The sequence below is a fragment of the Heloderma suspectum genome, chromosome 4, assembly GCF_057233095.1.
Source record: "Heloderma suspectum isolate Gila_16-S chromosome 4, 16-S_ref, whole genome shotgun sequence".
Classification (NCBI taxonomy): Eukaryota; Metazoa; Chordata; class Lepidosauria; order Squamata; family Helodermatidae; genus Heloderma; species Heloderma suspectum.
This window is the reverse complement of record NC_139461.1, coordinates 82,345,835-82,368,619: the sequence shown is the minus strand read 5'-3', so window position 1 is coordinate 82,368,619 and position 22,785 is coordinate 82,345,835. Positions and strand designations below refer to the sequence as shown.

Below are 22,785 nucleotides of genomic sequence, written 5' to 3'. Positions count from 1 at the left end.
TTAGTAATTGGACCTTGGCAACCATATACAAATTAGTCTTTATGCAGTCTCACCGTGTCAGTTTCCATGTATGTTACCTGCTCCACTTTATCTCCCTTTGACAGCTGAAACATACAAGGAAATTGACCAGGCAAAACTACACATATCTGACAGCCATAAGAGTGCACAACAAAATAATAACAACAATAAAAAATACAAACACATTTGCCCAGTTTGGGGAGGCAAACTAAAAAATAATTTTAAAAGGGTGGCAAACCAGTCACAGTCAATCCAAAGTGCGCTTGGACATCAGTGCAGGGGCTGTCACTAGTGGCAGCAAGGGCGAGATCACGAAGATCAGAGGGTTTTCCGGCTCTTCCTGAGTGGCTGTGTAGCCGATCCCCACAAGCCATGATGAAATTGCTATCTTGGATTCGGGTGACAGGACAACACATGGTGGATCAAACAACCCTTAGAACAAGCCATGGGTTGTCAGGGTGGCTTGTTCCTGAAAATTAAGCCACCCTGCGGGAAGCAGTCTGGGTTCGGATGACATGACAACCTATTGTGGCTAGTTACCCGAGATGGCTTGTTGTGTGATGCGAACCCAGTCCATAGGTTATTTGAGGGTTGTTTAACCCTCAAACAACCCCTGCCTCCTGGGTTCAGATGACACAAAAAACCATGCCAACCCCCCACTGAAGGTTGAATATTCAAAATAGCCACAGGCACACACTGCAACCCACCACGGCTTAAATAAGCCATAGTGGGTTACAGTGATCACAGGGATTCATTGAGAGAGCATGAATTCTGAATTGTCATGCATCTAAATAGGGACAATATGTATACCACATGATGGTGAAAATACGACAGTATTTACTACATTTATGTGCTTAAAGGTCAGTGTTGGGGCATGTAGCTTATTTTGAAAGGGGTAAAATAAAATAAAAAGCTTCCATTTTTATGGTGACATTCATAGCCCCTTCCTTTCTTGATGACATATGAATTACTTTGGTTGCTTTTGTTTCACAGCAGTATAAAATTGTTCCCAGAGTTCTGAGTATGTAAAAGGTACAAGAAGTAACCTTATAGTTACTGTTCAACAAGACTTATTCCCACAGATCCAAAGCAGCCTCTGACTCAATCCCAGAACTCTGACTCAATCCACATTTCAGGCCCTATCCCTGGTCGGAACACCACCAGTAGTAGATTTACACACACAGAACTTTCTGTGGGTGGAACTGGGCTTCCAGGATGAACATGGCACCTCCACCACATCCTAATCCCACCAGCCAGCAAATCCAGGAGTTAGGATTGCTCTGAAAGCGTGTTTAGGATTGCAGTCTTCATATACTACTAAGCTGCCCTATTCATGCCACATGATATTAGAACGACTCCTTTATTCCTGAAGGATACCATACTATTTCAGGAAAAGATCAGCTATGAAAATGGCACTGTACAACATAAGTTTTTTTCTGAATTGATGTTAAAGAATGAAAAAGAATTTAACAGCTATTTAATACCTTTTCCAAATTAAGAGCAGATTTTTTTTTATAATAGCAATTGCATTTATATACCTTTCTGGGCCCCAGTTCACTCTCCAAGGTGCTTTGCAAAATATAATGCACTCAACACCCCAACAGTTCAATTTTTTAAAGCTTTATTAGTTTTTTGTAATGGAAATGTGATAAAATGGATATATTATTAATGGGCATTGATGGGTAGAAGATATTTAGAAGATGCCATAAGTCTTTCCACAAAGGAAACCTACCCTGTAAAAGCCTGTTCTCTGGAACCTCCTCTGACTAGGGAAACTGGAGAGCACAAAATACATTTTGAAAAGGGGAAAGATAATAGATAGGTTGATTCGAGACAGAGGACTCCTGTTGCCAACACTCAAAAGGCATTGTGCAACTATTCCGTCTTTCTTTCCTGAACAGTTTTTTGGGGGTGGGTAGGTGGGAAGAAAAAAGATGGAAGATGTGATAGGAAAACACAGGAAGGCTACACATGGAAGACAATTTCATATGGACCCTCATAAAATTTTGTGAATGAGGCAGTACAATTGCACAATAAAAGCCTTATCTGGAAGCAACCTAGGCTAGGATACATTAAGAAGAATCAACAATAAAATACCTGGGGAGTAAAAATAATAATAAAATTGAGGCACTTTTTAAAGGTGAGAAAGAAGGAACAATGGCAAATACCAAGAGAGAACAGGTTCTATACTGTGGGAAGGACCACAGAAATGGCACAATTTGTGTGATGGTGGAATCCATGAACATGGTGTCTTACTACAGACGTGTTGAGTGCACAAGAATCACTTAATGTTTCCCTTCTATATTGACTAAATTACACTGCAATCCTATACACACTTACCTGAAAGTAAGTCCCATTGAACTTAATAGGACCTATTTCTGACAAGACATGTATAGCATTGTGATGTTAGTGTTGTTCTGCTTAGGAACAAGATATTATGTTCAAAATACTGTAAGATGCCTTTTTGAAATTGAAGGAAGTGCTTTTTTGGTTTTTAAAAAATCTACAAAGCCCAAAGGAAATACTTTATATGTACAGATTGTCTGAAAAAACAAAAATTTAGTTGGAACACTGCAAGCTGTTTTGTTTAATTATAGGAAAACTATAAAAGTACATTCACAACTCCCCACACCCTACCCAAATAACAGTTTTAATTTTCAAAAACTCCTGGAAAATGGACCTCCCCTGGATAATTTGATGAAATATTTTAGAAGATCTCACATCACCTTAGTCCTGTAATAAATATCCATCCATTGCTGTGTTGTGTATCTTCTGATTATATATATTAGAACCATGTGACTATAATGATTCAAATCTTATTACAACACTATAGTTTCAATGGCTGTTTTGATCTACAGAAAGCAGTAATTTAAATTTAGCACCAAATCTTGATTCTCTGGCTTCTACAATATAAAGCAGGCTCATTATTGATACAGGGACTAGCCCAGACTTGTGAGTCATTCATACATGATAAATGCTCCAAGATTTTTTGTGATGAAATGAATACAATAGTGCCATAGTAGCATGAGGAAAGTAGATATTTATAATTAATGAATTATCACAGTTGTTGGTTGCTTTAATTAAATGTTCAAGAGGCTACATTTTAAAAAAGGCCTAAATGTTATAGGTAATTGGATTTAAAGTACAAAACAAAAACTCTTTGTCCCGAAAATGGAAAATGAATTTGATAATTAAACTTGTGAGCTTTCCTGCTCATACAGTGAAGACTTTTTATTTAGTCCGTCATGCTTTTCAACCATTTTTAGTGTTCCTGTTCCTTCTCACTCTTATCGTAGTTTGTAAACCAAATAGAGGATCCTCAAAAAGAAAATTGCATGAATGATCAAAGGGATCTTGGGGAAATATGATTGTGTGTGAGATTCTATGCCTTTACTAAAATAGTATTTGTATCATATTACCAGTATATATCTTTTGCTTTTCTGACTGCATAAAAGTTAAAAGTTCCTACTTTTTAAGAGCATTGCACCCAATAAAAAGCTAAGTACTCATATACAGTCAGGGCCAGAAATACTGGAACAAGGATAACTGTTTTGGCAGTTGGCCCTGTACACCACCACATTGAAGTTGAAAGGAAACACACCCAGATGGGAGCAAAGTCAGGACTTTCAGCTGTAATTCAAGGGGTGTGACAAAAGTGGGGCACTAGCCATTCAGGAAGGACAGCCAGTGGCATACACACACACCCATCGTTGGTGGCTCATAAGTAATGGAACGAATGGCTGACAAGTAGGGATGTACAAATCACTTACCTGGTTCCGGTTGGGGCATCCGCTGGGGGGGGGGAGGTGCTCCTTCCCTCCCCCCTGGAATCCTCGACGGGGGGGAGGTGATCCAGTCCTCCCCCCCCCCCGGAATACTGCCCGGCCGGCTCTGCTCCGCAGAGCAGCCGGCCAGGGCCGTCCGCAGCCTATCACAGCTTGATGGACAGCAATGGTGGCCACAGCAGGCCAGCCAGGAGACCAGCCGGAGCCGCTGCCGCCACCGCCGGAACCTCCACCGCCAAATCCGCCACGGTACTCCCATCCCTACTGACAAGCAGCTGCATGGCCAGGTGTGGCCTGTTTCCTGGGTACCCCATGACCAATCAAGCAGATAAAAGGCCTGGAGGTGGTTCTGAGTGTTACATTTGCATTTGGTAGCTGTTCACTGGAACTCCCAAGATGAGGTCCAAAGAGGTGTCCATGAGAGTGAAGAAGGCCATCATTAGGCTGAGGAAACAAAATACAAGTGCCATCACATCAGAGAGATAGCAAGAACAATGGGAGTGGCCAATACAACAATTTGGAATATCCTGAAAAAGAAGGAATTAACTGGCAAGCTCAGCAACAGCAAAAGGCCTGGCAGACCATGGAAGATAACTAAAGTGGATGACCACAGAATTCTGCTCGTAGTGAAGCTTTCACAACATCTAGCAAGGTCAAGAACGCTCTTGCGGAGGTAGGTATTTCATTGTCAACATCTACAGTCAAGAGATGGCTTTTTGAATGTAAATACAGAGGCCTCACAACAAGGTGCAAACCACCGGTAATGCTCAAGAACAGACAGGCCAGATTAGCCTTTGCCAGCAAACACCCAAAAAAGCCTGCCCAGTTCTGGAATAAGATGCTTTGGACTGATGAAACCAAGATTAACTTGTACCAGAATGATGGGAAGAGAAATGTTTGGAGAAGGAAAGGAATAGCTCATGATCCAAAGCATACCACATCATCTGTCAAACATGGTGGAGCGGTGTTATGACATGGGCATGTATGGCTGCCAATGCAACATGGGTCAATGGTGTTTATTCATGACCTGACCACTGATAAAAGCAGCAGGATGAATTCTGAAGTGTATAGGGCTATACTTTCTGCTCAGATTCAGCTGAATGCTGCCAAACTGATAGAACACCGCTTCATATTGCAGATGGATAATGACCCAAAACATACAGCAAAAGCTACCCAAGAGTTTCTCAAGGCAAAGAAGTGGGATGTTCTTCATTGGCCAAGTCAGTCACCTGATCTCCACCCAATAGAGCATGCTTTTCACTTACTGCAGACAAGACTGAAGGCATAAAGACCCACAAACAAGCAGCAGCTGAAGGCAGCTGCAGTAAAGGCCTGGCAAAGCATCTCGAGGGAGGAAACTCAGCATTTGGTCATGTCCATAGGTTCCAGACTTCAGGCAGTCATTGACTGCGAAGGATTTTCATCCAGGTATTAAAGGCGATCCTTAAGTTTGAAATGATGTTAGTTTGTTCCATTACTTATGAGCCACCAACGATGGGTGTGTGAGTATGCCACTGGCTGTTCTTCCTGAATAGTTAGTGCCCCACTTTTGCCAAACCCCTTGAATTACAGCTGAAAGTCCTGACTTCGCTCCCATCTGGGTGTATTTCCTTTCAACTTCAATGTGGTGGTGTACAGAGGCCAACTGCCAAAACAGTTATCCTTGTTCCAATATTTCTGGCCCTGACTGTATTTCAGGGCTTTGCCCTGACCAAATTTGGGAAAATATAAGTCCCCTAAATGCATGAATCAGAAAAAGGGGGCATTTATTTATTTTATTACATTTCTATACTGCCCAATAGCCAAAGCTCTCTGGGCATTTCACATGTTTACTGTAACTAATGCTACCATGTAATTGCAATTCTCACTGGGTTTGCTCTAAAAGTTGGTTTGGATTATTACTTGTCATTCTGTAAGCACAGAAGGAATAGACTTGCAGTAACTCACTGGCATAGATTCATTAGTTTAAATGTATCTAATTTTATGGGACCAACAATTTCAGTTAAAACTATCTTAATTCTTTTAGCTTAATCATCTCTGAGTATTTTATGCTGTTTTCCCTGAAAGCATTTTAGTCATAAGCTGCTATTAGCAAAAATAATCATACCCTCTTAAGGCTGCAATCCCATACACACTTACCTGGCAGTAAGTCCCATTGAACTCAATCATGCTTACATCTGAGCAGGCATGCATAGGATTTTAACGTTAATCAGTAAAACTACTAGGATTGCCCTAATTAAATGCTCTCTAAAGATGATTTCAGTAGTTTTCAGCCGGGGTGATTCAGTAGTTTTCACCTACTCCAAATGTGATTGTATGCATGATTATAAAGGTATGCATCCTTGCAACTGGATAAATAGCAGCAAGGTGACAAATTGAGCATCCCAACACAGAAAGTTATATTATTTTCTAGGAGTTGCCGTTAATGTTATCTGCATTCAAGTTAATGGGTTGGATGCAGGGTTAGTTATACTTACAGTAGACCCACTGAAACCAGCAGAACTTAAGTTAGTCACAACTAACTTAAATCCCATTGATTTCAATGGATCAAGTTACGTATTACTAAGTCTGCATCTAACCGAATATACTGAACAAAAGTCACCTATCATAATGTTAGCAAATTCCCTAAACATAGTGACTAAACCTTGATCTATGATGTATGATATGATTTCGGGGGAGGGGGAGAGAACAGGACATTAACTTCATGTTCCCAAATGCTAAAACTGTGTCTCCACCTGTTCCTGGCAATTCTGAAGAAGATCAACAGCTTGTTAGTGCAATGAAATTCATCAGTGTTTTCTGAGAGGAAATTTGTTTTAGAAGTACATGTAATTAATGTGAACCATACCATTTCCTTTCAAGTCAGATTTTACTTAACATGATTCATGTGGAGCAAACATAGATGATACACATATGAAGTATCATCAGTGTGGGGAAGTGGCCTACAACAGAGATGTATGTACTCTCAGATGTATAGTAGCATAAGGTCCAGTAAAACAGCTGTGTACATGCAATTTGAGCGGGGTGTGTGTGGAGCAATAATTAACTTGGGGGTGAGGCGGGCAGCCAGGTGACAAATTGAATCTCTCCTCCTAACACTGCCATAGTGCTATGCAATATTTCCGTAGGAAGCATCATGATAGCTGCTTCTGTTCTATTGTAGTGGAAGGGTTGGATCTCAGTGGCAGAGCACATGCTTTGCATGCGAAAGGTCCCAAGTTTCATCCCTGGCATCTGCAGGCAGGCCTGGGAAAGACTCCTGGAGGGGCACTGCCAACCATGTAGTCAATGAGCTAGATGGTCAATGGTCAGTAGAAGGCTTCCTGTGATCCTGGCTTTCTCCACCTTCTCATTTTAGACCTATTGTGACAGATTTTCACAGCATGAGGTCCAGGGGGCTGATTGTGGCCCTCTTCCTGACTCTTTATGATACCCCCTTTGGGAAATTCTTTACAGCCCCCATGTCCTCACTAAATGGTACTCTGGCATCACCTAAGACTATCTGCCAGATTGCCAATGCACTTTTTTTTCTTATGGAGTTGGCTCCATTGTCATACTAGCAGAAATCCACTAGTGTGACAGACCTTTTTCTCTCTCTCCTTCTCCCTGCAGCCCTCTACACCATCCTCCAGAGCAGTTTTTGAGGGTCTATGGGGGGCTGTGAGAGGGAATCAACTCCCTCCCAGTTCCACTGATAGAACTGCTATCAGCAGAAAGCCAGTGTTGCTGTATCCAACCCATGGGTAGGTTTGCTGTGTTTTTACCCTGTGCATCTAATCCTGTAGTGATTTTTTTCAACCAACTGTGAAATTGAAAAATCTTTCCTCTAACCGCTGCATACAGTTTGTTAGTCAGATGCTGATGTATCCACATCTTTCAACTATAGATGAATGGAAGCGTTCAAAGTTTTTGGATAAAACATGTTACCACAATCACATCCTATAACATGAGAAATGTATGATACTTCCCTGGGGTTCACTTCAGGAAGAGATTGGAGTGGACTTGGGTCTCATGGCTGCTCATTCACTTCTTCCCACAGTCTTCCTTGATTCTTTCCTTGCTCTTCTCACTATAAAAGAATCGGGAGAGTTTGCAGTTGTTTGAATATAGCGTTCCACCTTACCCTGGGAAATTAACTGGATATTAGAAATCCTTTTTAACATGGTATGAAAAGGTGACAGACAAATGGTACATACACACCCAAAAAGGTTCCATTTAATAATGTGTATGTTTCTTGGCTGATGCGTTGACATTCCAACTCATTTTCTCAATAAAATCTCTGGTACTAGCAGGCAGCATGGTGAACTACAGCTGTGCATCAAGCAGATTTTGTTTCATTCCATTTATTACATCTCTATACCGCCCAATAGCCAAAGCTCTCTGGGCAGTTTACACAGATTAAAACCCTTAAAATGTAATGCAATAACATAATACAAAACCAGTTTTGTACAAAAATATAACCATTTTAAATAATCAATTTAAACAAAAAATCCCAGGACCCATGTAGAACTTTATCATATGCTGTAAAATGCCCAGGAGTAGATGAACGTTTTAACCTGGTGCCAAAAAGATGACAATATTGACACCAGGGAGGCTTCACTGGGGAGAGCATTCCATAATCATGGGGTCACCATGGAGAAGGCCCTCTTTCTTGTTGCCATCCTTTGAACTCCCTTGGAGGAGGGCTTCAGATGATTGTCGTAGTATATGGGTAAGTTCATACCAGGAGAGGCACACCCTCAGTTATTGCACTCCTGAGGTGTGTAAGGCTTTATAGGTCAAAACCAGCACCATGAATTGGGCTTGGAAACATACAGCAAGCAGGCCAGAATCAGTGTTATATGCTCATACCTTCTAGTCCCTGCTGTCAATCTGGCCACTGCATTTTGTGCAAGCTGCAGCTTCCGAACCGTCTTCAAAGGCAGTCACATGGAGAGTGCATTGCAGTAATCTAACTTGTAGTTTACCCGATCATAGACTACTGAAGCCAGGTTATCCCTGTAGCTGCACCACTAATTGAAGGTGGTAGAAAGCAGCCTGTGCCACTGAGCCCACCTGATCCTCACGTTACAACTATGACTCCAGGAGAACCCCCGAGTTTAAATAAAGTTTGTTCTGCTGGACATAATTTGTTCCAGAACTAAAGGGGTCACCAGTGTAGGTAAATTTATTGGAATAATGATCTCACATAAAACATTATCACTAAGCCATTGTCAGATAATTTATCACATTGTGTCAGGTGATAAACCTAAGCCATATCAATCGCAAGTTATGAGGGTGGATTTTTTTAAGGGCAGAAAGGTTTAGAATTGGTTTATGAGTTCACTTTTCTTTCAAGTTGCATCTGGAGTGGCAGTGTTAGGGTCTGTAAAGCAATTTTAGGCTTAGATGGTATGTTCATTGTAAGGAAGGGATGAGGAGAAAGAATAATTATTGTCTGTGTAAAAATAGTAACCTGATAATTACGTGAACCATAATACTCTGTTGTTGACTTTAAGGATATTCAAATGCATGTAAGTAAATTATAGCATTAAAGGACGTGAGTTTGTGCTGTGAGTCATGCTGACCGGCAAAGTTCAAATTGAGTTGGCTAGCAGAACAAGTAATTGGCTTGACTGCAGCTTACGGAGCTATTCTGGTCATATTAATTATAGAGGAGAACAATCACATATGTGGGGTGGCTTTTTTTTAAGGTAAAAGGTGTGTGTGTGATTGTGTGTGTGTGAAGTGTCTAGAGCAGCAAGGAGACAGGATGCAACTTTGCGGTGTGCTGTCATTGGTTTAATGAGGGATGGGTGAAACTGTCAAGCTCTGTTTCTCTCAGGTTCTCAATGCCAGGTTTGTTCCTTCCCAATTTTGCATGAGATTGTGATTTTTTTTAGTCCACATGAAAATATGTGCATATTTTTGGACACGTTTTTCAAATGTATGACTTTTTCAAGCAATTTTTCCATTGAATTAAGTGGTTCTTGTGCAGATGTCTTCAAATATTCTAATTTTGTGTGTGTGTCATGGACCAGGACCCTGAACTTCCATTCTCGGAGGATCCTGTCTCTTCATCCTCAGAAGAAGAGGCTCCTGAGTTAACAGTTCAGGGAGAGGATTTGGTCACAGAAAGGCATCATGAGACTTCCTTCTTGGGATGCAAGTCCCCAGGAATACCCCAGGACCTGCCCCGACTGCATCCAGAGGAGGTCACTGTGCCATCCTCAAACTCTGAAGATTCCAGCTGTGAAGAGTCTAGCATGCCTTAGCCACCCCTGCACTGTCACAGCCTAAGGCTGCTAAAGCACACCTGTCCCCTTTAAGAGAAAAGATCCCAGTCAGTGTAGAGACAGGGTCAACCAGTCTAAAGGAAGCCAAGCCTTTACTTAAGGCTTAAGTAAGCCTTTACTTAAGGCTTAGTCTCAATCTGTTCCTTGTTGGAGCAACATACAAACAAGCTTGTCTGGCTTCCAGCCCCAGCATCACTTGGAGCTCTCCGAGGTGCTGTCCTGTTCCTGCCTCCCTGAGAAAAGTGTCTTGCCTCAAGCCTTGCTAAACATCCAACCTATAGTGGAACCCTGTGATCCAGACCTCACTTATATCCAGCAATGCGATATGTTAGAAATGTATCAATTGGCTCTTGATGAGTTAAAGCAGCAACACTGAAAAGGTGCATCTGAGGCAGCTACTTTCAGCAGAGGAATGCTAGAGAGCGGGACTGCAGGGGAAATGATATGGGGACACTGTATGTTTTCCCTATGAGTGGGAAAGCAGCTTGGGTGTAGGGAGAAGTTAACAGAAAAAAGGGAAAGGGTTAAGCAGCCCATCCTCCACTTTGCTTGTACTCCCACTCACATCCCTCAATATTGCTTTTCTGGAGGCTATACACATGTTGTGTTTGACGCTAAATTTATGGAATACCTTGTTTGATGTTGCCCTCTAGGCTGTTCTACAATTGGAAGTTTGGACAGCAAAAGTGGACTCCAACATATTGCATCTGAAGAACATGGGAAACTTATGCAGGATAGTTAACACAAAGATGCATGATAATGAAGGGGCTAGGTAAATCGGTGGTATACTCTGATGGTGGTAACTCCTTTGACCTGATTTATACTACTGGTGGCAAAATAGCTAGAGAAGTTCAGTTTCATCAGTCTTATTGTCATTTGTATTCAAGATTCAGGAAACACTCATCTCTGATGGCTTTTCCAATTGACTGTTGTTATCCTTAGTGACTGTCAGTAGTTCCAAAGAAGTGTAGAGAAAGGAAAGGGTGATGCAAAGATGCTTTTCTTTTTTCAGGAATTAAAAAGAAAGCAATCACAACTCTGTGTCTGTGTGTGTGTCTTTCCTCCCTATTGACAGACCCACGCAATGGACTCTGTGAACAACAGTATCAGCAGCTCTCTTTTAGGCCTGCTTGTGAAATAGCCCATGCTACAAAAACAGTACAAAATAAACTTGTAATAGCAAGCAGATGAGAAATAAAGAGAAGGTGTTGTAAAATTCATGTTTGGACAACCATAGAGTTACTTAATGTTTTTGGTTTTGTGACACATTTCAAGAAAATCAGATTCAGTTTCAAATTCACGACCTGATCCTATTAAACACCTATTGTGTGTGTAGAGAGGGGAGGTATCCTTCCCCCTGCCAAGAATATATGCAGGATTTAGACCTGAGGATGATCATATCTATGCAACAGTATCAGAATGTGATGATCTGTCCTCGTAGTGCAGACAAAGTTGCTATATATGTCACCCTGTGAAAGGATTGAGATGAAGATTCCTCATTGCTGAAGTGCCTTTTATGGCTGAATGAGCAGTTGTTTGAAAGATTGTTGGTTTATATGTTGTTTATATGCTAGCAGTTTTAATTGTTACCTTTGATTGCATTTCAGAACAGCCAAGATCAAACATCTCAAGTGACATCTGAATTAAGGAGTGTACACAATTTTCACATCTAACAAGTGACAATGGAAAACTGAATACAGGAGGTAATGGCATATATGCATTTGTTATATTTATTTATGTCACTGCATAAGTGTATTCAGACATTTGACAGAGCTTTTTGCATCAAAACATCTAAAGATGTCTGGTAAAGATGTTTTGATAGAGGCCGGAATGACTTCAGCCCCAACTTCATTCAATACCTGGCTGAGACATATCTTGCATATAATAAATACAGAGTGATTGATTCTCACTTTCCACAACCAGCTGGTCTGGTTTCATGCTTTTTTTTAGTTGATGCAGGCACATTTATAATGTAATCACAACTAGTGTAAAGGTTACATTTATCTCACTGCAATTGGCATCTGATAATTTCTCATTGTTATTCACATCATAGATCATTCCTCAATGTGATCAATGTTTGATATTCCCCTTATTCTTTGTGGTCATTTGTGGTTTTGTGATACTGACGCAGTGCTGTGGGCCGTAGCACTCCAGTGATGTAGCATTAATTGCACTATATGCTAAGCATTACTTGCTGGCACAGCAGTTCATAGGCTCATAAAACATAATCCTTTACATTTGGTTTTAGTGCACCTATACAAATTACATCCCTGAAGAAACAAGGGCATTTCATTTTATATGCATTATAATCTCCCTTCGGCCAATAAAAAACATCAATATTAGATGTCTGTCATGCTTTATTTTGCCCTAGGGATTTGCTTTGGTAGACAATGAGCTACATTCATCAAATAACCAGTTCGACAATCTCAGGAGCATTCTTAATACTAATTATTTTATCTCACTACCTAACAAGGTCCAATAGATCTTCTGAATTGACTGCAAACGTATCCTGATATCAGTAGGATTGCTGACATGGATTATGAGTAGTGTTATTTAAAGTGGAGAAACAAAAACTTAAGCCATTCATTATAAATGATATAGATTAGTGTTGGACACACTGTGAGCTTGTTGTTCAAGCTCTAAGGTCTGGAGCATATAACACTATTGCCATGGATATAACGTAGAACACTGCTTAGTGATCTCCACCTGGCTTGCTGTGTTAGAGACCATTTCCAGCTTGGCTGTCATATTGACCATGTCATCCAAACCTGGCATGCAGCATGGGTGGCTTCTTACCTACCCTAAAACTCAAAGGAGTTGTGGGGTGGATGAGAAGCCACCTCTACCATGCTGCGCATCAGGTTTGGATGACATGGCAACTTGCACTGCAGCGCAGGTAATTGGGGAAATGCTGGTTGTGCGACCGGCATACGTGGGGGCAGGGGAAACAACCCATATTGCATTGTTTCTCCTGCTGACCGTCTGAATGCGGCCATTGTGTGGCTCAGTCTCCACAACCTTCCAGTGGTCCCCGAATGGGTGTACTCTCAATATGGTACTATTGTCTGGCCTAAATGTCAAATGATCAGTTGCCATGGGGAGGCCATTTTCAGCAGCACTGAATATGGCAACTGTAACGTGTGCTCCAGTCCTTCCAAAGCATTTATCAACACATACTGAAGAGGAATGGTACATAGTACAAATTAGGTGCAATTAGCTTTTTATTTGCTTGAGCTTTTAATGAACAATAATGTTTGTGAATTTTTTTATTTAGGCTGGTTTCTTGCTGGATTATCTGGTGTGTTATTGCATGATGCTGCTTTTACTTCTTTTTGCCCCTCTTTGATGTGCATTATTTTTTATCTGTTTGTATTTCTAACGGTGTTTTTGCTTTATCTATTTTTGTGTGTATTGTTCTTGAAATTTTAATAAAACATTTAAAAGCAGAACATAAATCTTTCAAATAAATAAATAAAAGATCACCCTCAGCTCTAAGAAATATTTTACACACAATTCTTTGTCTTTCAGCTAAATGTTCATAAGAGTTATATGAAAGTAGTGCATCCAGAACCATCTATTATCATTACTGGAAGCCTAATGTGGAGAATTAGGCTAATGTTAGTCCTAGTCTACCTTATTTGGGGGCTGCAATTTAGAGTTCGTAATTTCAGATCAGTAATGGTTTCAGTCATTCAGTAATGACCAGTGCTAGAATCGTTACCAATATTTCATTTATTTGAGCTGGTGGGGTTACACTATTAAACTAGGTGCTGGCCATAGAAGTGCAGCCAACAGCTAAATGTAATAAGGTACGGATATGTATTCAGCCTCCTCTAGTACTGAATACCTTTCTAATAAGTATTGTTATAACCCACACCTACACACTAGAAGTGCTATGAATATTCCAGATCATGATGAGTTTGATGGCAGAAGATGAGAAAACAAGTTCTTAGGCTGTTGTCAGGCAATTCACTAGAAACAGGAGTCTTGTTGAGAATTCTATTAAAACTAACTAAAAAGAGAACAGCAATTTCTTCTAGATAAACAATCATTATTTTGTCAGGCAGGTGGTGAGGCGGGGGAACTCTACTATGTTTGCTTTTGCTTCACTGCTGTTGTATACTTACTGTATACTTACATGTTTCGCTCCGTATCAGAGAGACTGGATGGTCAGGGGAATGGCCTTCACACGTTACGGTTACGGTCAGGTGATAATAGGTGCTTTCAACTCATGGAGGTTACTACAGATTTCTCAAGTTCAACAGAGCCTGGATAGAAGCTGAATCAATTTTCTAGAGAGCTAAATGGTATGATACATTATGGCATAATTATAAACTGTGCTGATGGCAGCCACAGTGAAGATTGCAACCAATCATTGTGCCAGCATAGTATTTTGTAAACAGCTTCCTACTGGCTGTATTGAGACATCGTCCCTCCTATGAGTCTGGTGCATTCACTAATCCTTATAGTTGCCATTGAGCAGGGAGAGGATGATGTGGTCATTGATTCTGGATAAACTGAACTAATTGTTTTGGAAGTGGAGATGTTCTACAGCTCACTGTATTTCCCTCATAGCAGCCAAGAAAGAAGTGAGCAGAAACATGATTCCCCCTCCCTCAGGCACATGTGTATAGAAGGATGGGGACATGAAAGCCTTTGCTGTCTCCAAGCTCTAAAACCTTCCCTTGTTTGGCCCTCCACCCAGATACTCCCAAATTATGGGAACATCAGCTACTGCATTGTATTGAACCGTGAACCTCAAGGAAGGATCAAGTCTGACTTCCAGGGGGGAAATGAAGGGAGACAGGCAACTGGTTCTAGAAATTTTGCCACTTTTCTGGAAATTGCCTTAACTCCGAAGTCATGTTGATGTTTGTTGATCTTCTATCATCAAAACTACATTAACTCTCTGGAGACATATATCTGTCTAAAAGCTTTGACTGAGGATGTGATTAAGGAGCTAGCTGAGGTCTGTAAGCTCAAATATGATTTTATAAAATAATTAGAAGAGAAATCTGTGTCATTGTTCAAAGGCAGCTGCCAGGTCTAAAGTTCACACAAAACCCTTTTCAAGATGTTAGATACTATAACATTACATTGATGCAGCAGCTGCTAATTTGGTTCTCTGTCAAGATTCTTTTCCATCTGCTCACTCTTGCAAGGTTTTGAAAAATTCTTTTTCTCTGTGCATATTATCACTCCCTCCACCCCCTTTGTCCATATTTCCTTCCAACTATTGATATATCATAGTCAAGATTTTGTATGCCTGTGTTGTTTCTTTTACGGTTTGTTGACTGAACTTAAATTATGGGCTGCAGTTCACAATTATATGTACAGCTCTGATCGAACTCAGTATGTCAGTGGTTAGTTGTCTTGGTAAATGGTTGCCTGTTCATGGTCCTCTGTGGCTTGTCTTTCTGTTATTCTACCCTGGGTTGTTTCATAATTGAGAACATTGGGCGCTTCCACACTAGCCATTTTCTCTGGTATTTATGCCATTTGTCCACTCATTTGTTGCTAAGAATCTAGATGATCATCTCAACCCATTCCACCCTATCCACTGTTAGTCATTTTTTTAAAGTATTGATTTAAAAAAGTCCATTGGAGTTCCAGTGCAATCCTTTCAGCTGTCAACTGACGGTGGCAGTACTGTCTCACTTGGAGTAGAGGAATGGTCAATGACATTGTTGTTGGTGACTGTCTAATCCACTTCTCTCAATCCCCTGTGGCATTCCTGCCACCGTGGGGTTGTAGCTCAGTGGAAGAGCACCTGATTTGCTTGCAGAAGGTCCCAGGTTCAATCCCTGGCATCTCCTGATAGGGCAGGAAAAACCTGAAAGAGATAATTTCCTGAAACCCCGGACAGCCGCTGCCAGTCCGTGTCAATAGTACAGGGCTAGGTGGACCGGCGGTCTGACTCAGTATAAGGCAGCTTCCTGTGTTCCTGTGATCCAGACTCAGTCATGCTTTAGTCCCATTAAATCAATGGGGCTTTCGTTAGAAGTGACTAACTTGTCCCTTTGATTTCAATGGGTCTTAAGCATGACTAACTTAGTCTGGATCCAATACATAATTACAGACTAAAAACCGTGGTGGAACTGACAAAGTTTTCACATAGCTTCAGTAGTGAGCAGCCACATATTCTCAACATATAAGGATAATTCTGTTACGATTGTGAAAATTCATGCAGAAGTGAACAGGGGCAAACATTGTCAATTTCACCAATGCTTAAAAAAGATACTGCTCTGCCCTGATGTTACCAGCAGCCTTCTGATAAGACAAAAACATTCCTTCAACCAGTAGCAATAGCAGCAATGGCAGAGGCAGGAGACAGAATGAGTGCTGCTGTGGCTGGAGAGGACTGCCTTCGCTTCCAAAGCAGTGTCTTTCCCTTTGCATGGGGTCTCAGTAGTGTGCAATTATTACTGAACAGTACTAGCATTTACATAGTATTGGCCAAGACGTAGTTGCTTTTTTGTTGTCATGTGGAAGCAGCCTGCCCCGTTCCACAGGATTTGGTACTTGGCCATCTCTCTTCTCTTCCTTTCTCTCTATATATTTCTGGGTTATATCTACTCTTTCATAGACTTATGCTTTACAATGCAGTCCTGGGTTCGCTGTGACTTAATCTCAAACAAATGCATTTAGGAGAGCTAGTGTGGTGTAGTGGCTAGAGTGCTGGACTGGGAGCCAGGAGATCCGCGTTCTAGTCCCCACTCAGCCATGGAAGCTCACTGGGTGACTTTGGGGCAGTCACAGACTCTGAGCCCAACCTACCTCACAGGGTTGTTGTTGTGAGGATAAAATGGAGGACGAGGAGGATTATGTATGCCGCCTTGGGTTCCTTAAGGAGGAAAAAAGGCGGGATATTAATGTAATAAATAAATAAATTTCTATTACCCATTATTGTCAGGGTGGACACTGAGCCCATAGAACCTCAGAGCAGTTCTGATTCTGAGGAGGAACAGCCGTCCGTGGGAGAGGAGCGCGCTCATCCCTCCCAGGCCCTGCAGCTGGCAGAGATTCCTCCTACCAGCATTCCAGACATAGATAGCAGTCCTGGGAGTGAAAGAGCGTAGGAGGAGGGCTGGCTGGATGCTTGACGCAGACGCAAAGAGCAATGAGCTATGGAGGGCGCGGAAAGGAGGCGCAGCGCCCGTTTGGCGCACAAGCAACGGTCGCGTCCAGAGGACCCAAGGGAAAAAGGGAGGGACTCTCCCTAGCCCATAAGTTCAGGATCTGCAAGTGATTCTCATTCAAACGGGGACCAACTGTTTCCAACCCGGGGCATAGGTTACTCTGCTGTTCATAGCTTAGTCGCTGGTGATAGAGTAGGGATGGACATAACACTTACATTCCGTTCTGTTTCCGCTGGGGGGGGAGGCACTCCGTCCCTCCCCCTGGAATCCTCAATGGGGGGGGAGGTGATCCGGTCCTCCCCCCTGGAATCCTGCCTGGCCAGCTCTGCTCCGTGGCCAAGCCACGGAGCTGCCGGCCAGCTCCAGCCACCCGCAGCCGGACATCTGGCCATTGGGCAGCCCTGAAGGGATGCAAATGGCGGCTGTCGGTAGCTGCCGCCATTTGCGTACGCTGGGTTTTCCCCCCCCTGCCATGATAGGCTATGTAAATATTTACGTAGCCTATCATGGCTATATACAGAGATGCAAATGGCGTTCCTGCATTAGCCGTGATAGGCTACATAAGTATTTACATGTGATTCACAGCTATGAAGAGGAAGCAAATGGCAGCCGCAGGACAGCTGCCATTCGCAAAGCAGCGCGGACAGGAGCAGGTAAGTGTTCCGTTTCGCGCGCCTTTTGTGGGTTGGGGGCGGTGGGGGCTTCATCCCGCGCGCTTTTCATGGGTTGGGGGGGCAGGGGCTTCGTTCTGCAACTGATTTCGGGGGGCCAAAAGCACTGGCATTCGGCCTCACCGAGATCCATCACGGAATTCTCTGACATCCCTATGATAGAGTTATTAAGTTGTAAAAGGAATAAAGCCTTGAAAAGAATTCTTTGTGTCTGGAGTTGGCTACTGGTGGAGTAGACTGAAAGAGGCCGGCTAGGGCCCCCTGACAGCTTGGTCCCCGTTCCTCTTTTTTCTCTCTCTCTCTCTCGCTCTCCTCCTACTGCCAAATGGAGGGTGCCGGAGACCCGACGGTGCAGGCTCTGGCGCAAGAGAACCAGATTCTCCATGATCAAATGGCTCAACTGACAGCTGCCGTGCAGAATCTACAAGCTGCAGTTCAACCCCCACCACCTCCGATTCCCCCCTGCCGCAAGAGGGTGGCCTTGCCAGAGAAGTTTTCTGGGGAGAAGGGACTTTTTCAGATTTTCAGGGCCCAATCAGAGCTGTACATGCGCCTTCAACCTGAGGATTTCCTGACGGAACAGGTTCGTGTGGGCTTCATCATTAACCTACTTTCCGGTGTGGCCACTAAATGGGCTTCGGGATTCCTTCTCGCTAACGACCCCCTGCTCAGGGACTATCAAGGTTTCATGACAGCAATGGCCCATTTTTTCGGTGATCCCCTGCGTACGCAGACGGCTTCTCAGGAGATTCGCCACCTCAGGCAGGGCAAGGACTCAGTTCCCACCTATGCAACAACTTTTCGCTTGCTGATGCAGGATTTACAGTGGAATGATGCCGCGCTGGTGGCTCAGTTTTTGGACGGTTTAAACGACGAGATCTTGGACGAGTTGGCGTGCACGCCCAGCCCGCCGACTTTGGAGGACCTCATCCAGACCTGCCTCCAGATAGATAGTCGGCTGGAGGGGTGCCGGCAGACCCGGCGGAGCACCGGGGGCCGAGATTTCCTTCCTCCCATTCCCCCACATTTCCTGCCCCCTCCCCCACCCCCTGCCCCTGCGGTGGGGGTGGAGGAGACCCCGATGCAGTTGAGAGCTACCCGAGCCCCGCCAGAGGAGCTTGAGCGCCAGCGAGCTGAGCGCCGCTGCTCTTGGTGTGGAAAACTGGGCCATTTTGCCAAGACCTGCCACGTTAGATCCGCAGCTCCTCTGCCTCCCACTCCTCTCTTTCCCCCTCCTCCTCCTCCTTGTCCCCAGGCCTGACTAGTCTGCCCCCCAAGCCTGTTGGGGGCCTCCAGTGTGGGGGTTGGTTCCCCACCAGGTGGGTGCCTTCTGCAACCCCCCCACCCTCCCATCTGCTATTGCTGGTTCACCTACGCTCCTCCCAGTGGGGTGGGGTGGAAGCTATGGCTTTAGTGGACTCTGGAGTTACAGCCAGTTTCATGGATGAAACCTTCGCTCTCTTCCACAAGATTCCTACCCTGCCCCTTCCTGCCCCCTTGGCAGTGGAGACCATCGATGGGCGTCCTCTCTCTTTGGGCTCAGTGACCCGTATTACAATTCCACTCACTCTGTGCGCCCAGTCCCATGTTGAGCAGATTCAGTTTCACTTGGCCAAGGTTCCCCTATGCTGGGTGTTTCCTGGCCTCTATAAGCATAATCCTCAGATTTCTTGGGGGCTTCAGCAGGTGGAGTTTGCATCTCCCTACTGCCGGGAGCATTGCCTCCTGGAGGAGGCGCCTGTCCCAGTCCAGGCTTTAACCCTTTCCTCTCCCTCCTCATCTGTTTCTGGCAGTTCTTCAGTTACCATCATCCTCCCAGAGAAGTATGCGGCTTTTCGGGATGTTTTTGACAAGAAGGAGGCCGACCAGCTCCCCCCCCCACTGCCCTTTTAACTGTGCCATTAACCTCATTCCGGGGGCGACCATCCCTGCTGGCCGGCTGTATTCAATGTCGGAGCTGGAACTTGGAGCTCTGCGTGAGTTTTTAGACACAAATCTCAAACGTGGCTTCATTCGCCCTTCCTCCTCCCCCGCCTGCACCCCTACTTTTTTTGTTGCCAAATGATCTGGAGAACTCTGCCTGGTGCATGACTATTGAGCCCTCAATTCGGTCTCCATCCCTGACAAGTACCCCCTCCTAGGAGTGCTCGAAAGTCACTTACCTCGTCTCGCAGCTTGCTTCACGGTGGGGGGGAGGCGCTTCGCTTCTCCCCCCGAAATTCAGGCTGGGGGGGGAGGCGCCTCACCCGGCCGAAATTCAGGCCGGGGAGGAGGCGCCTTGCCTCGCCCAGCCGCGAAATAAAAAGTTAAAAAAAAAAAAACCGCCCCCGTGATAGGCTACGTGACGATTTATGTAGCCTATCACGGCTAGATCTGCAAAGTCAGCTGTGATAGGCTAGGTAAATCGTCACGTAGCCTATCACGGGTGACTTAAAAAAAAAAAGTGCGTACGCAAATGGCGGCCCCCATAGGGAGCCGCCATTCGCGTTCCTTATTTGGTCGCTGTAGTCTACGTAAATCTTTACGTAGACTACGGCGAAAATAAGGGCAACGCAAATAGCGTTGCCCTTATTTTCGTCGTAGTCTACGTAATCTTTACGTAGACTACAGCGACCAAATAAGGAACGCGAATGGCGGCTCCCTATGGGGGCCGCCATTAGCCGTACGCGCTTTTTTTTTTTTTTAAGTCACCCGTGATAGGCTACGTAAATCGTCACGTAGCCTATCACGGGGGTGGGGTTTTTTTTACTTTTCTTGGAATGGTGGCGGCGGCAGCCGGTCGAAAGACCGGCTGCCGCCCCCGCCCCTGTTGAAGCACTGCCGAACCGCCGCTGCGATCCGCCACCGGGAGCGACATTCGGGAAAGGTAAGTCCCATTCCGGAGGGGGGGTGCGGATAATTTCTCCCCGAAACTACTTCGGGGGGCCAAATACGTTGGCACTCGGCCCCCCGAAGTTTCGGCGAGAAATTCTCTGACACCCCTACCCCCTCCCCTTCATACCTGAGATGCTGGAGTGCCTGGGGCGAGCCAAGATTTTCACAAACTTGGACCTGCGTGGCGCCTACAATCTGATTAACATCCGGGAGGGGGATGAGTGGAAGACCACTTTTGGAACCCAGTACGGAGCATATGAATACCTAGTGATGCCGTTTGGGCTCGCCTGCGGGCCCCCCCCATGTTTTAGGAATGCCATCTTCCGGGACTATTTGGTCACTTTCCTCATTGTATATCTCGATGATTTACTTATATTTTCTGAGGACCCCCATGCCCATCAGCATCATGTCTCCACCATCCTCCAGTGCCTCCACGAGAACCATCTGTCTGCCAAGCTGGAGAAATGTGCGTTTGACCTAACCTCTTTGGACTTTCTTGGCTACATTATCTCAGCTGACGGAATCAGGATGGATCCTGCAAAGGTCCAGGCTGTCCTCTCCTGGCAGGCTCCATCCACCAAGAAGGACTTGCAGCATTTTCTGGGTTTTGCAAATTTTTACAGAAAGTTCCTACCCAGCTTTTCTCGGCTGACATCTCCTCTCACAGACCTCCTTAAGGGCAGGAAATCTCCTTTTCATTGAACGGCATCTGCCCAACAAGCTTTCGAGGAACTTAAGAGGCCTTTCAGTTCTGAGCTGATCCTGTTACATCCCGACCCGAGGAGACCTTTTGTAGTGCAAACTGATGCCTCTGACTTTGCGGTGGGGGCGGTGCTTTTTCAACTAGATCAGGTGGGCAGCGGGTTGCAACCCTGCGCCTACCACTCCAGGAAGCTGAACATGTCTGAGAGGAATTATACCATCTGGGAGAAGGAACTGTTGGCCATCAAGTCCGCTTTGGAGACCTGGCATCATCTTCTAGAGGGGGCACAGCACCCAGTCGAAGTTAGAACTGACCATCCCAACCTCGAACATCTTCAGACAGCTCGTGCCTTAAACCAGCGGCAGATTAGGTGGTTGCTTTTTTTCCCCAGTTCCACCTTAAGATTTGCCATGTGAAGGCCTCTGACAACCTGCAAGCGAATGCTCTTTCTCGTAAGCCGGACCTCCAGCCAGGGGGTGAGGGAAATCCCCTACCTCTGATTCTCCCCCCCCCCGAGCCTGGCGGCAGCTGCGGTGCCTCACTCTTGGGAGGAGCTCCTTCACTCTGCACAGGCTCAGGATGCTTTTGTTCGCACAAAGGTGGAGGAATTGGGGCTAGCCTCTGTCCCCCCCACCCCCTTCTCTTTGCGAGGTGGCCTGCTTTACCATTCCGGCCGGGTCTGTGTGCCTTCTAGACCCCTCCGTGAGAAGGTCCTCCATCAATGCCACGACTCCCCCACAGCTGGGCATTTTGGCATCGCCAAGACCCTACACGGAGTGATGCGGGATTTTTGGTGGTCTTGTGTGTGTCGGGACGTCAAGTCCTGTGTCGCCTCCTGACCAACCTGCCAGCTGGCGAAGGCCCCCTCAGGCAAGCCCATAGGCTTGCGTCACCCCCTGCCTACCCCCTCAGGACCTTGGAAACTGCTCTCCCTTGACGTCATCACTGACTTGCCTCCCTCACATGGTAAGACCACCATTCTGGTGGTGGTGGATTTGTTTTCTAAGATGGCCCATTTCATCCCCTGCTCTAGGTTGCCCACAGCCAGGGAGACGGCAGAGCTGTTTTTGGCGCATGTTTTCTGGCTCCACGGATGGCCCGAGGGTCTCATTTCAGATAGGGGGGAGCTACTTGGGCTTCTCCATGTGATGCTCCGTCTTTCCTCCGCCCACCATCCACAGACAGACGGTCAGACCGAGCGCACCGATGTGACTCTGGAGCAATATTTGCACTATTATGTCAATTACCAGCAAGATGACTGGTTGTCCTTGCTGCCTCTTGCGGAATTTGCTTGTAACAATGCCTGCCATGCTTCCACCT

At 44.8% G+C, this 22,785-nt stretch overlaps 1 protein-coding gene across 1 annotated transcript in view; it reads left to right on the top strand.

Annotated features, from left to right (window-relative positions):
- DLGAP1 (DLG associated protein 1) overlaps positions 1–22,785 on the top strand; it is a 430,241-nt gene that overhangs the window by 74,711 nt on the left and 332,745 nt on the right. The window contains exon 2 of the mRNA XM_084849805.1: positions 11,686–11,781. The gene's annotated coding sequence lies outside the window, so the exon portion shown is untranslated. The remainder of the gene's footprint in view (positions 1–11,685; positions 11,782–22,785) is intronic.